We start from the raw sequence: 12,179 nt of genomic DNA on the forward strand, positions 1-12,179 counted from the left end.
TGCTGAATACTGCTTCACTGAGTCTTTCCAGAACAAGGGGCCACTCTTCCTTTCTTCTTGTACCTCATTTGATGTGTAGATTATGTTTTGGGTATTCCAGGTTTCTAGGTTAATATCCACTTATTGGTGAGTGCATACCATGATTCACCTTTTGAGTCTGGGTTACTTCAGGGCAATTCTTAAGCTGTATATTCTTATTTATTTTGAATTCTGAATATACTATGAGCTGGTCTACAAAACATTTATGCTGATCTTTGTATTCAGAATTTTGTAAGCAACATTAATCGTAAGACAATCAACAGTAAAATTTTCCTTTTTTATGTATAGTATTCTACTGAAGATGCCATGTACAAATTACATCCTGCTAAAACAGCTCATCTCTGTGCTCTTAAAATGAAAACCTCTACGAGGAATCACTTAGACACCTACACCTTATCTGTCCTCGTAGCCCCTCATGTGCTGTGGGATCCAACTTGCTGAACTCATGATTTGGGAGTGACCTCCCAAAATAGGTAAGGGGATATGATTATTCCCTTTGGGAACAAAGTCTTCATTGTGATCCAGGAATTGGGAATGTTTCAGAAAGGTCACTGAATTAAAGGACAAACTAGGATTGCATTCTTCTGGAGTTGGAGTGTCTGTTATATAATATGTGTTCTTTTAGCACTCGCTCTTACGTCTGCAAAATAGAATCATGTATGTTTGAATTATTTCAGGTACAGTATAATGTACCTCAGTCTTTTTTTCAGTAGCTCTTAATTTTACTATGAAGCTGTATGCATTGATATTTTTATTACTTTCATTATTTACTTTATATCCTGATTGCAGTACCCTCCTCTAAGTCCTATTCTCAAAACCCCTTCTTCTATCAGTTTAATTTTAATTTAAAACTTTACTTAATTTATATTTAATTTTTAATTTTGGGTGGAAGTTTCCAGGGGAAAGAGTAGATGTGGTCAGACTAGAAAAGGAGTGTTACTGGGTGGCACGATGGAAATTCACAGAGAATCAATAAATACCATATGTTTTGAAAAGGAAAAAAGTTAGACAACCCAAAAAAGACAATAACAAAAGAAGAAAAGAAAGCTAGGGTTCTCTTTAACAACTAGCTTCCAGAAATAAGGTCCACAGGAAGAAAGTCATACTAGTATTACTCAGAAAAGAGTAAGATAGGCCAAGAAATAGGTTCCTCAATTTAGAAAGTGTCTTAATTTATTACTGTTGCTATGATAAAACACGGATGAAAAGCAACTTACAGAGGACAGGTTAACACTTCACAATATACTCCTTGTTACAGTTAACTACTGAGGAATGTCAGGGCCCAAACTGAAGCAATGCAGGAATCTAGAGGAAAGAACTGAAGCAGAGGCTGTGTAGGAGTGCTGCCTCATGACCCGCACCTCATACCTTTCTTTATCTCAATATAGCTCAAGGGTGGCACCATCCTGCAGATCTTGTCCTTACAAACTCCATTGTTAATCAGGACAATATCCCATAGACTTCCCTAGACAATCGGCCAATCTGGTGTTGCAGTTTCTCAACTAAAATTCCTCTTCTCACCAACTTGTCTTAGTCATTTTTCTATTGCTTTAATAAAGCACCGAGATTAAAGCAGCTCATAGAATGAAATACTTATTTGGGAATTAGATATCCAGAGAGATTAATGTCCTTCAAAGTCATGACAGAGGAGCATAGCTGCAGGAAGGTAGGACAACCAACAGGAAGCAGAGAGCTGGTGGCTCTCATCTTAGGCAGCAAACACGAAGCACAGAGAGTGCACTGCAAATGGCACCTGACTTCTGTGACCTTAAATTCTAATCAATGACAAACCTCCTATGAGGAGGCCAAGCCACTTCAACCACCCAAAAGTTGTCACAAAGATGGTGTCATATATTGTGATGCCTGCAGTTACACGGCCATCCCATTCAAAGCATCAAAATAAAACTTTGCCTTGTCCCCAAACCCCTGCAAAAAAATCACCAATTCAAGAAACTTTGGAAGTCATTGCTGTGATTCACCAGTCATTATGGCAGCATATCAGTTCTGAAATGTTACATTGCTTTAGTAGTTTCCCCATTCTTTGCAATATATATGAAATTTTAACTAGGTTAAGTTAGTTGCAAAGAACTTAGAGTCTCCATTTCAGACAGACTTCATTTCACAGTTTCATATCTGCTTGTAGTTACTGCTACTTTCCATATCATTTTGGATATCAATTTTTTATTGATTTCAATTTTTTAAAGTATGTGAAATGACAAGACAATCTTTTTTTGGCCTTGTGGTGTTACAGATATCTATCATACATATCATGATTGACAACTGTGTAGATATATTTGGATAGAATAACAATATCGTTGTGACCATAACCAAAAGAGGTCAGATGACATAAAGACATCAGTAAATACTGCTGGTAAGTAACCTGTTATGATAAAAAACATAAATGGCCACAGTGGGAAACCACAGATGCTCATACTGCAGAAATAAAGATTTCATCTGATGCTCCACAGGTGGAAGGTCCTACAAGTTAAGAGAACTTTTAATTAGTTATCACAGGGAAGGAACAATAATATCATTCCTTGATTTCATAAATTTGTAAATATCAGAACAGCATTTAGCATATCATGGTATAAAGTATTGGAAAATATTTTAAACAACACTTAAATTATGTGGCTATATGTATATATACATAGGTAAGCATACAGACATACATATATACATATATATATACATACATGTATGTATGACAAGGGAATTCTTTTTTTAAACCCTGTAAGAATTCCAGAATATTACTTGCTATATTTCTATCCTTTTCTTCCCATGGTCCATAAGTCATGTAGAATAACTTAGATATGAAATTATTTTTAAAAAAGTTCACTTAGAAACAATTATTTAATTTAAAAATGCACTAAACTTACTACAAGGTTAAACCATGTGCCAGCAAGCTGTGCTATCCTTGTACAAAAACAATGATGTTTGAGAGATGATCTTGCCAAATGCCTAGCATTTGATATAAATATTAATTTGCATGGGATCCACTACAACACATATGTGAGAATCTTAACCTGCAATATTATTCAAATTCAGATATAGTGTTAACTCAAGTAATTCTTTGTGTAGATTCTTTGTTCATAAAATATACTGAAAAACTAGTCTTATCTGAAATGGGGTGAATCTATCATCTGAGAATGTTTGTACAATGAAATTTTTATGTTTCCTTTAGCAGGGGAAAATGAAACAACTTCAACATATATCTTTTCACAATGGAAATTTCCTCATGACTGAAGAAGTTGCTGGTCATTTTATTTCAATGTTCCCTTCTACCTCTCTCTTAACCATAGCAGAAGAGATTATGACAAGAAACAACTTCAGTTTTATATTTAACCATAGTTACATAGTTTCACTCACTATATTTATTTTATGTTATGTATTACACATTCTTATCTATTAATATTAATAAATGGTATTAAATTATGTTATTGCTTAGACTCCAATTTGTCTGATTCATGATTCTCCATAGTCTTTGGAAAATGGCATTTTCAGTATTCTCCGACACCTCTGTTACTCAGGCACCTGTATTCCTGTGACAGATTCATGTTAGTAATTGTTTCTTCCAAAGTTCCAAAAATGGGCATTCTATGTATTGCTCAATAACTGCAAGGTAGGGATTTATCTGCCCAAATTCTTCCATATCGTCACTATAAAATACTCCCCATGGCTAAGTGTCAACTATTTAGTTGTACAATAAAATCAGACTCACTCCTGTGCATTGGAGCAACACTTATAAAAAAAATATTCCTATTTCTGTGAAATGGTACTCTAGAAAATTGTTTATATTAGGAAAAATAGCTCATTATTTGAGGGCTCAAGATATCATCCAACAGCACTTGTGATGTCAGGAGGCTGTAACTAGTGAAATCCTTCACCTAGTTGAGAAGCAGAGGATCATGAATATTCATATTCAGTAAGCTTCTTCCTTTTATACATTCAACGAACCATGAAAGGAATTGTAGAACCCAGTTACATTGTTAGTTTGCCCATATCAGTTACTTAAGCAGAGACATTAATACATTATATATATATATATAATATGTAATATGTAATATATAATGTAATGTATAATATATATAATATATAAATATATCCTTAGAGTCATGCCTAGATTCCATTTTCAGAGATAGTTCTAAATGAAATTCCATTAATAATCAACATTAATCATCACATGTAATAAAGTTAGAGGTGACTACAATTTTAGGAATATACAAATGTTCAAAGTCCTTAGTGATCAGAGAAAGGCAAATCAAAATGTGCCTGAGGTTCCACCTTAGACCAATCAGAATGCCTAAGCTCAGTACCTCAGCTGACAACAAATGTTGACAAGGATGTGCAGAAAAAGGAACACTCCTCCATTGCTGGTAGGATGGCAAAGTGGTACAACCATTCTGGAAATCATTCTGGAGGTTCTTCAGATAAATGGAAATAGATCTACCTGAAGACCCAGCAATACCAGTCTTAGGAATATTCCCAAAAGATGCCCCATTATTCCATAGGGACAAGTGTTCCACTGTGTTCATGGTAGCCTTTTTTGCGATAGCCAGAAGCTGGAAACAACCAAGATGTCCCAGAACAGAAGAATGGAAACAGAATATGTAGTTCCTTTACACAATGGAACACTACTCAGCTATTAAGCAGGAGAACATCCTGAGTGTTGCAAGCAAATGGATGGAATTAGAAAATATTTTGAGTGAGGTAACTCAGTCACAAAATGACACACATGATATGTAATCAGTAATAAGTGGATATTAACAAAAAAGAAAAAGAAATACAGAATACCAAAGATACAGTCCACAGAACTCAAGAAGTTAAACAAGCTGAAGGGATCAGGTGAGGATGGCTCAGTACCACCAGAGTAAGAAGAAAGCAATAAGAAAGGAGGAGTGGCCCCTGGTTCTGGAAAGACTCAGTGAAACAGTATTCAGCAAAACCAGAATGGGGAAGTGGGAAGGGGTGGGTGGGAGGACAGGGGAAGAGAAGGGGGTTTGCGGGACTTTCGGGGAGTGGGGGGGCTAGAAAAGGGGAAATCATTTGAAATGTAAATAAATTATATCGAATAATAATAATAATAAAAAGAAAAAAAAGAGTTGTGGTATCTTCACATCAGTGAAAACACTAAGATAGTGCCTTTTAGAAGCAATTTCCCTATAATCGTGAACTCTTCTGAACTGTACTAAAGGACACTTAGTGCTTGTTGTTATCTGTGCTTTTTACTTTACAAAGCCCATTCACATGCATTATTTCATTAGCTCCTCTCATATTATAATAAAAACCATATGCTTCATACATAAAAAAAAAAAAAGAAAGCAATCACAAGGGGGTAGGGAAAGAACTGGGAGGGAACGTGGACAGATGGGAGCTTGGGTTGGGGGAAGGGGATCCTGGTCTGTTATTGGGTGACAGGAAAGGACTGAAGCCCTGAGGGCCAGCAGAAAAAAATGGTAACAGACAACCTCAGGAAGTAGGGGGTTGTGGGGGGAGCTTGCAGAATGTACCAGAGACATGGGAGGTGAGAGGCTTTCAGGACTCAAAGGGCAGGACCTCAGATGAAATCCCTACAGTAGAGAGAGGAACCTTATAGAGCCTGCCTCCAGCAAGAAGACAGGGCATCAAGTGAGGGATAGGGTTGCCATCCCACAGACAAACTCTGACCCACAATTGTTCCTGTCTGAAAGAACTGCAGGGATGGACATGAAGAGGAGACTGAGGAAAAGAAGGACCAGGGACAGGCCCAAAGTGGGATCCAGCTCAAGTGGAGGCCCCAAGGCCTGACACTATCCTGAGGCTATGGAGATTTAAGAATAAGGGTGCCATCATGACTGGCCTCCGAAAGACCCAATAAGCAGCTGAAAGAGTCAGATGCAGATATTTGCACCCAACCAATGGACAGAAGCTGCTGACTGCCATGGCTGAATTAGAGGAAAGTTAGAAGAATGAGAACAAGAGGGTGACCTGGTAGGAGAAAAAGCACTCTCAATTAACTTGGACCCCGAGGTCTCTCAAAACACTAAACCACCAACCAACCTGGCAACATACACCAGCTGATACGAGGCTCCCCACACATATACAGCAGAAGACAGCTGGGTCTGGTTTCAGTCAGAGAAAGTGTTCCTAACCCTCAAGAGACTGGCTGCCCCAGGGGATTTAGAGATCTGGTGGGGTGGAGCAGGGGTGTGGTGAGGGTGTTAGGCACATCCTTGTGGAGACCGGGTTGGGGGGAGGAGGTATGTGAAGTGGAACATTCAGAGTGCAGATGATGAGAATAAAATCTGGAGTGCAAAAATAAATAGATAGATAGATAGATAGATAGATAGATAGATAGATAGATAGATAGATAGATAAACAAAATGGCCTGAAATGACAGATCAGTGTCTAATCAATTGAGATTCATGCTTTGTAACATGAATTTGGTCCATCAAAATGTACATTAAAAAACAAACAAAACTGGCTATTGTACTTCAAAAATCTCTAAACTAAAAACTTCTACCTGGAGTAAGGATTTGCAGTTCAGAATTAACAGATATTCCTGGCATGTTGTTCAGTAGTGCACAAAAGAGAACCTGTTTAAAAAAGAGATGGGAACAAGACCAATACTTGACTCTGGCTTCTAACATAGATAAGCTCAAAGTTCTAAATATATCAATGGTGATCTGCATATATTTGATACACACAAACACACACAGAGATCATACACATTTTCACATGCATCGCATATACTCAGAAACCCACATAGGTGCACATTACATTTGTTTCAGTACCTCTCTTAATAAACTGAGACTCTAACACCTGCTGTCTCCTGAATTTTTAATCTTAGCCATTCTGACTGGTGTAAGATGAAATCTTAGGGTTGTTTTGATTTGCATTTCCCTAATGACTAATGAAGTTGAGCATTTTTTAAGATGCTTCTCCGCCATCCAAAGTTCTTCAGGTGAGAATTCTTTGTTTAACTCTATACCCCATTTTTTAATAGGGTTGTTTGGTTTTCTGGAGTCTAACTTCTTGAGTTCTTTATATATATTGGATATTAGCCCTCTATCTGATGTAGGATTGGTGAAGATCTTTTCCCAATTTGTTGGTTGCCGATTTGTCCTCTTGATGGTGTCCTTTGCCTTACAGAAACTTTGTAATTTTATGAGGTCCCATTTGTCAATTCTTGCTCTTAGAGCATACGCTATTGGTGTTCTGTTCAGAAACTTTCTCCCTGTACCGATGTCCTCAAGGGTCTTCCCCAGTTTTTTTTCTATTAGCTTCAGAGTGTCTGGCTTTATGTGGAGGTCCTTGATCCATTTGGATTTGAGCTTAGTACAAGGAGACAAGGATGGATCAATTCGCATTCTTCTGCATGCTGACATTCCAGTTGAACCAGCACCATTTGTTGAAAAGGCTATCTTTTTTCCATTGGATGTTTTCAGCCTCTTTGTCGAGGATCAAGTGGCCATAGATGTGTGGGTTCATTTCTGGATCTTCAATCCTGTTCCATTGATCCTCCTGCCTGTCACTGTACCAATACCATGCAGTTTTTAACACTATTGCTCTGTAGTATTGCTTGAGGTCAGGGATACTGATTCCCCCAGATTTCCTTTTGTTGCTGAGAATAGTTTTAGCTATCCTGGGTTTTTTGTTGTTCCAGATGAATTTGATAATTGCTCTTTCTAACTCTGTGAAGAATTGAGTTGGGATTTTGATGGGTATTGCATTGAATCTGTATAGTGCTTTAGGCAAAATGGCCATTTTAACTATATTGATTCTACCGATCCATGAGCATGGGAGGTTTTCCCATTTTTTGAGGTCTTCTTCCATTTCCTTCTTCAGAGTCTTGAAGTTCTTGTCATACAGATCTTTCACATGTTTGGTAAGAGTCACCCCAAGATACTTTATACTGTTTGTGGCTATTGTGAAGGGGGTCATTTCCCTAATTTCTTTCTCAGCCTGCTTATCCTTTGAGTATAGGATATGACTTGAAGATGAGTTTCTATGGTACATAAAACAATAGGTAAATTGACATGTCAAGGAAGCAATTGACAGTTGTACTCACTTGCAACACCTATGAAGTATGACATTAACCAATACAGCAAGATATCAGAATAGGTGCAATAAGTGATACTTATATGTCAGTATTATCCAAGAAGTCTTTGATTAGACTTAAGTTTATTTTCTTTACTTCACGATTGAACATAGTTTTGTGTCTTTCATTTGGTTTTTCAGAAAAAAATGTTATTCTGTAGAACTTTCTAAAGTTCAACTATTTCTTCTTATTTGTCTCTACAATTACTTCACTCAGGTCCCTTGACGTGACCAAGTTACACATTTTCACTCTGACAAATTCATTTTCCTAATATAATATAAAACAAATGTAATGTAAATATAAAATTCCTTCCTTTTGACTACTTTCATTTTTACTTTCCATGCCTCCAATTAGCTTTAAACAATATAGCCTGTCTTGTGAAGAGCTGACATTCCTAGTAATAAAAACATGTTTACCTATTAAATGGCATACCAAACTGAGTTAAGAATTTGTTTACGAGTTACTGTCCTGTTTCTACAAGGATGATTATCCTTGCTTCACACAGCATTTCCTTTATTTATTTTATTGAAATTGGTAAACAGAAGTGAGCCTAAAAATGCCACAAGAAATCTCATATAGTTTGTAACTCATTGTTTTTAATAGCTGAGTAGTATTCCATAGAGTAAATACACCACATTTCCTGTACCCATTCCTCTGTTGAGGGATATCTGTGTTCTTTTCAGCTTCTGGCTATTATAAATAAGGCTGCTATGAACATAGTGGAGCATGTGTCCTTATTACATGCTAGGGAATCCTCAGGGTATGTGCCAAAGAGTGGCAGACTATTCAACAAATGGTGCTGGTTCAACTGGAGGTCAGCATGCAGAAAAATGCAAATCTACCCATTCTTATCACCTTACTAAGCTCAAGAAGTCCAAGTGGATCTAAAACCAGACACACCAAAACTATTAGAAAAAAAAACTGGGGAAGAGCCTTGAGCACATGAGCACAGGGGAAATTTCCTGAACAGAACACCAATAGCTTATGCTGTAAGATGAAGAATTGACAAATGGGACCTCATAAACCTACAAAGTTTCTGTAAGGCAAAGGACACTGTCAATAGGACAAAGCAGCAACCAACAAATTGGTTTACCAACCCTTCATCCGAGAGAGGGCTAATATCCAATATATACAAAGAACTCAAGAAATTAGACTCCAGAGAGCCAAATAACCCTATTAAAATGGGTTACAGAATCAAACAAGAATTCTCACTTGAGTAATAGTGAAAGGATGAGAAGGACCTAAAGAAATGTTCAACATCCTTAGTCATCAGGGGAATTCAAATCAAAAGAAAACTGAGATTTCACCTCACCCCAGTCAGAATGGCTAAGATCAAAAACTCAGGAGACAGCAGGAGCTGGTGAGGATGTGGAGAAAGAGGAAAACTCCTCCAATGCTGGTTGGATTGCAAGCTGTTACAACCACTCTGGAAATCAGTCTGGTGGTTCCTCAGAAAACAGGGCATAATTCCTCCTCTTCTTGAACAGATATTTTACTGATCTCTCTCTCTCTCTCTCTCTCTCTCTCTCTCTCTCTCTCTCTCTCTCTCTCTCTCTCTCTCTCTCTCTCTCATCTATCTATCTACCTATCTACCTATACATGTGAGTATATATATATATATATATATATATATATATAGTCACAAATATTTTTTATAAAATATGTTATTTAATAAAAATTCCTATGTTTCAATAATAGTTAAAAGAATACAATTTTAAAGCCAAAAGACTGAAGGACATGAAATGCACTTGTCACTTTGTCAGTTATAGATGAGCCTTTGAATCTTGACATCACAATGGCCTGTCACCCTGGCTACTAAAGAATCCTCAGACTTCAGTGGTTGCCTTACCAACTGCAGTCTTCAGTTTGGTATTTAGTGCCAAGAAGGAAAGTGATCATTTCACATCCATTGATTGGTTCTCGATTCCAGGCTGCACTGTAAGATATGTATATAATAACTAATTTGATTCTTATGATAGTCTAATGGGATCCAGAAGTGTTCTATCTTGATTCTTCAGATCTAGAAAACTAGCTTTTAACTTGGCAGTGTCTTCATGGAAAGTTACACAGTAGCAATATTCAATACCAATTCCCTACAGAAACAAAGTTATCAAGTAAGGAGAGCTATGCTTTTTATTTCCAGGATAATGCTTTCTATAAGTCTTCAAAAATACATTCCATGAACACCTGACAGGAGTATTTTCTAGACTATCTAATTTTTTACCCACTAAAACACAAACTTTTCTTATAAACTGGTCAAACTTCAACCTAAAACCTATGAATGCTTTGGTTTTTCAGCAAATTGTTATTTTTTCCAACATATGTTGTTTTTTTAAAAAGTTTAAGAAATTTTAATGCTCATTCAAAAATGAATCATGTTCCACATATGTTTATTTACTTTTAATATTAAATATCACAAACCTGAATGAGAGCAGAACTGTACTGGGGTGAGCAATGGGGGTTGAGCAATGGGGAAATCATGTGGCCTCACACCAGTACCTGAACCCCAAGCCACCCCACCTGCTGTGGTCCCTCGCTCCCATGCTGCTACAGAGCTCCCAGCACTCAAGTGGATTCTCCCTGTTTTATTTTGTGCTTTGACCCCAAACTTTGGTAAAAGTAAGGCAAATTTCATTATGTTTATGTCCATTTTATACTTAAACACTCTCAGTAGATTTTCTAGGATGCTTTTGCAGTGCTTAAGCAGGCCTTGAGAGACTACCAGGAGAATGTTTCATTGTATTCTTTTCCCAGCCCACAGGAGTAGCCTTCCTGCCAAGAATAAGCAAGTCCTAACTCTGCAGACTCCTACACAACTAGGTAGGAATCTATTACTGAACTGTGCTTTCAGCTTCACTAAAATTATGTCAAAGAACAGGAACAAGTGTAGAGCAAGGAGGGGGGGAAGACACCTGTTCTCTCAGAAACCAGGATCCCAAGCAAGCTGCCTCAGGCACAGCTAGGGAAGATGGAGCAGGCTGCAGTCTATGGGCACCAGCGTTCCATTCCTGTGCACAGCCAGTCAACAGTTCCTCACACATAAACACAAACAACAACACCCCCCAGAGAAAAAAGAAAAAAATATCATCTTAACAAGGAATGAACACTAATCTCAATATGAGCAGAAGAGTCCAGAGTAGCTACAACTGAGCTGGGACCTCCAGAGATGACACAGACCAAGGGTAAATCTGAGGAGAGAGAGGCCCTAAGAGCTACCTGGCTAAGGTCACATTGACATTGGCAACCCCACTGCCAGGCTGGAAAGCAGCAGGGCACAAAGACTGGGAAGGACCGGTCCTTGCAGGCTTCAGCATGTGTACCAGGCTCTCCTTCCTGCCCTTCCTGACTGAGGTAGGAAAGTTCCCAGGGTTGTTCTTAGCTCCCTTTCACTTTTTGGCTGAGGTCAAAGTCCCTGGACCCTGTGATCTGCACCCAAGGCAAAGTTGTCCCAGGGCGATCCTTCAGGAACTGAGGTAGCTGAAGTCAATAATAGGTCTCAGCCCCTGTTCTGAGTCCACTTGGTTTCTCAGTCATTATCCTGCGAGTCAGGGGAAGATCAGAGAATGGTCTAAGGTGGTGCTAAGCTTCCAGAGCCACTCTAGCTCTGAACTCTCTGAGAACTCTCTGAAGTTACTCCCTCCACCCCTGCGCCCCAGTTCTTGGTTTCACTGGCCTCAAGAGAGCTTTCAGCCCAGGAGTGGGGATCAGCCAGGCACAGGTGGAGAGGTGGCCCTCTTCTTTGCTTCTTAGCCCTAAGCAGGCTAAACTACTAGTTAGACAAAAGGGGCTTCTTAATGGTTTGGGGTGATAGAGATCGGCCCAGAGCCACAAGGGTATAGAAAACAATCAATTCTGAGACTGCATACCTCAAATCCAATGCAATCTATTCTTTTGGGGGGAGGGGTTTAGAAAATTTTAGATTACTTTAATCCCTGCCAGGACTAAATTCAAGTCATCAGACTTGGTGACAAATGCCTAATTTACCAGCTGAACCATCTTGTCAGCTCCTCCAACAGTTTTGAAATTTAACAATAATACAGAAATGATTAAAAAATTCAATTTT

General features: G+C 38.2%; 1 long non-coding RNA gene across 1 annotated transcript; it reads left to right on the forward strand.

The window, feature by feature from the left end:
* The first annotated feature begins 339 nt into the window (after positions 1-339).
* On the forward strand, positions 340-3,318 carry LOC127675202 (uncharacterized). Its single transcript, XR_007975449.1, has 3 exons — positions 340-512; positions 2,291-2,410; positions 3,221-3,318. It is a non-coding gene; the product is annotated as an uncharacterized LOC127675202 (long non-coding RNA).
* The last annotated feature ends 8,861 nt before the right edge of the window (positions 3,319-12,179 follow it).

Source organism: Apodemus sylvaticus, chromosome 1 (genome assembly GCF_947179515.1).
Source record: "Apodemus sylvaticus chromosome 1, mApoSyl1.1, whole genome shotgun sequence".
Taxonomy (NCBI): Eukaryota; Metazoa; Chordata; class Mammalia; order Rodentia; family Muridae; genus Apodemus; species Apodemus sylvaticus.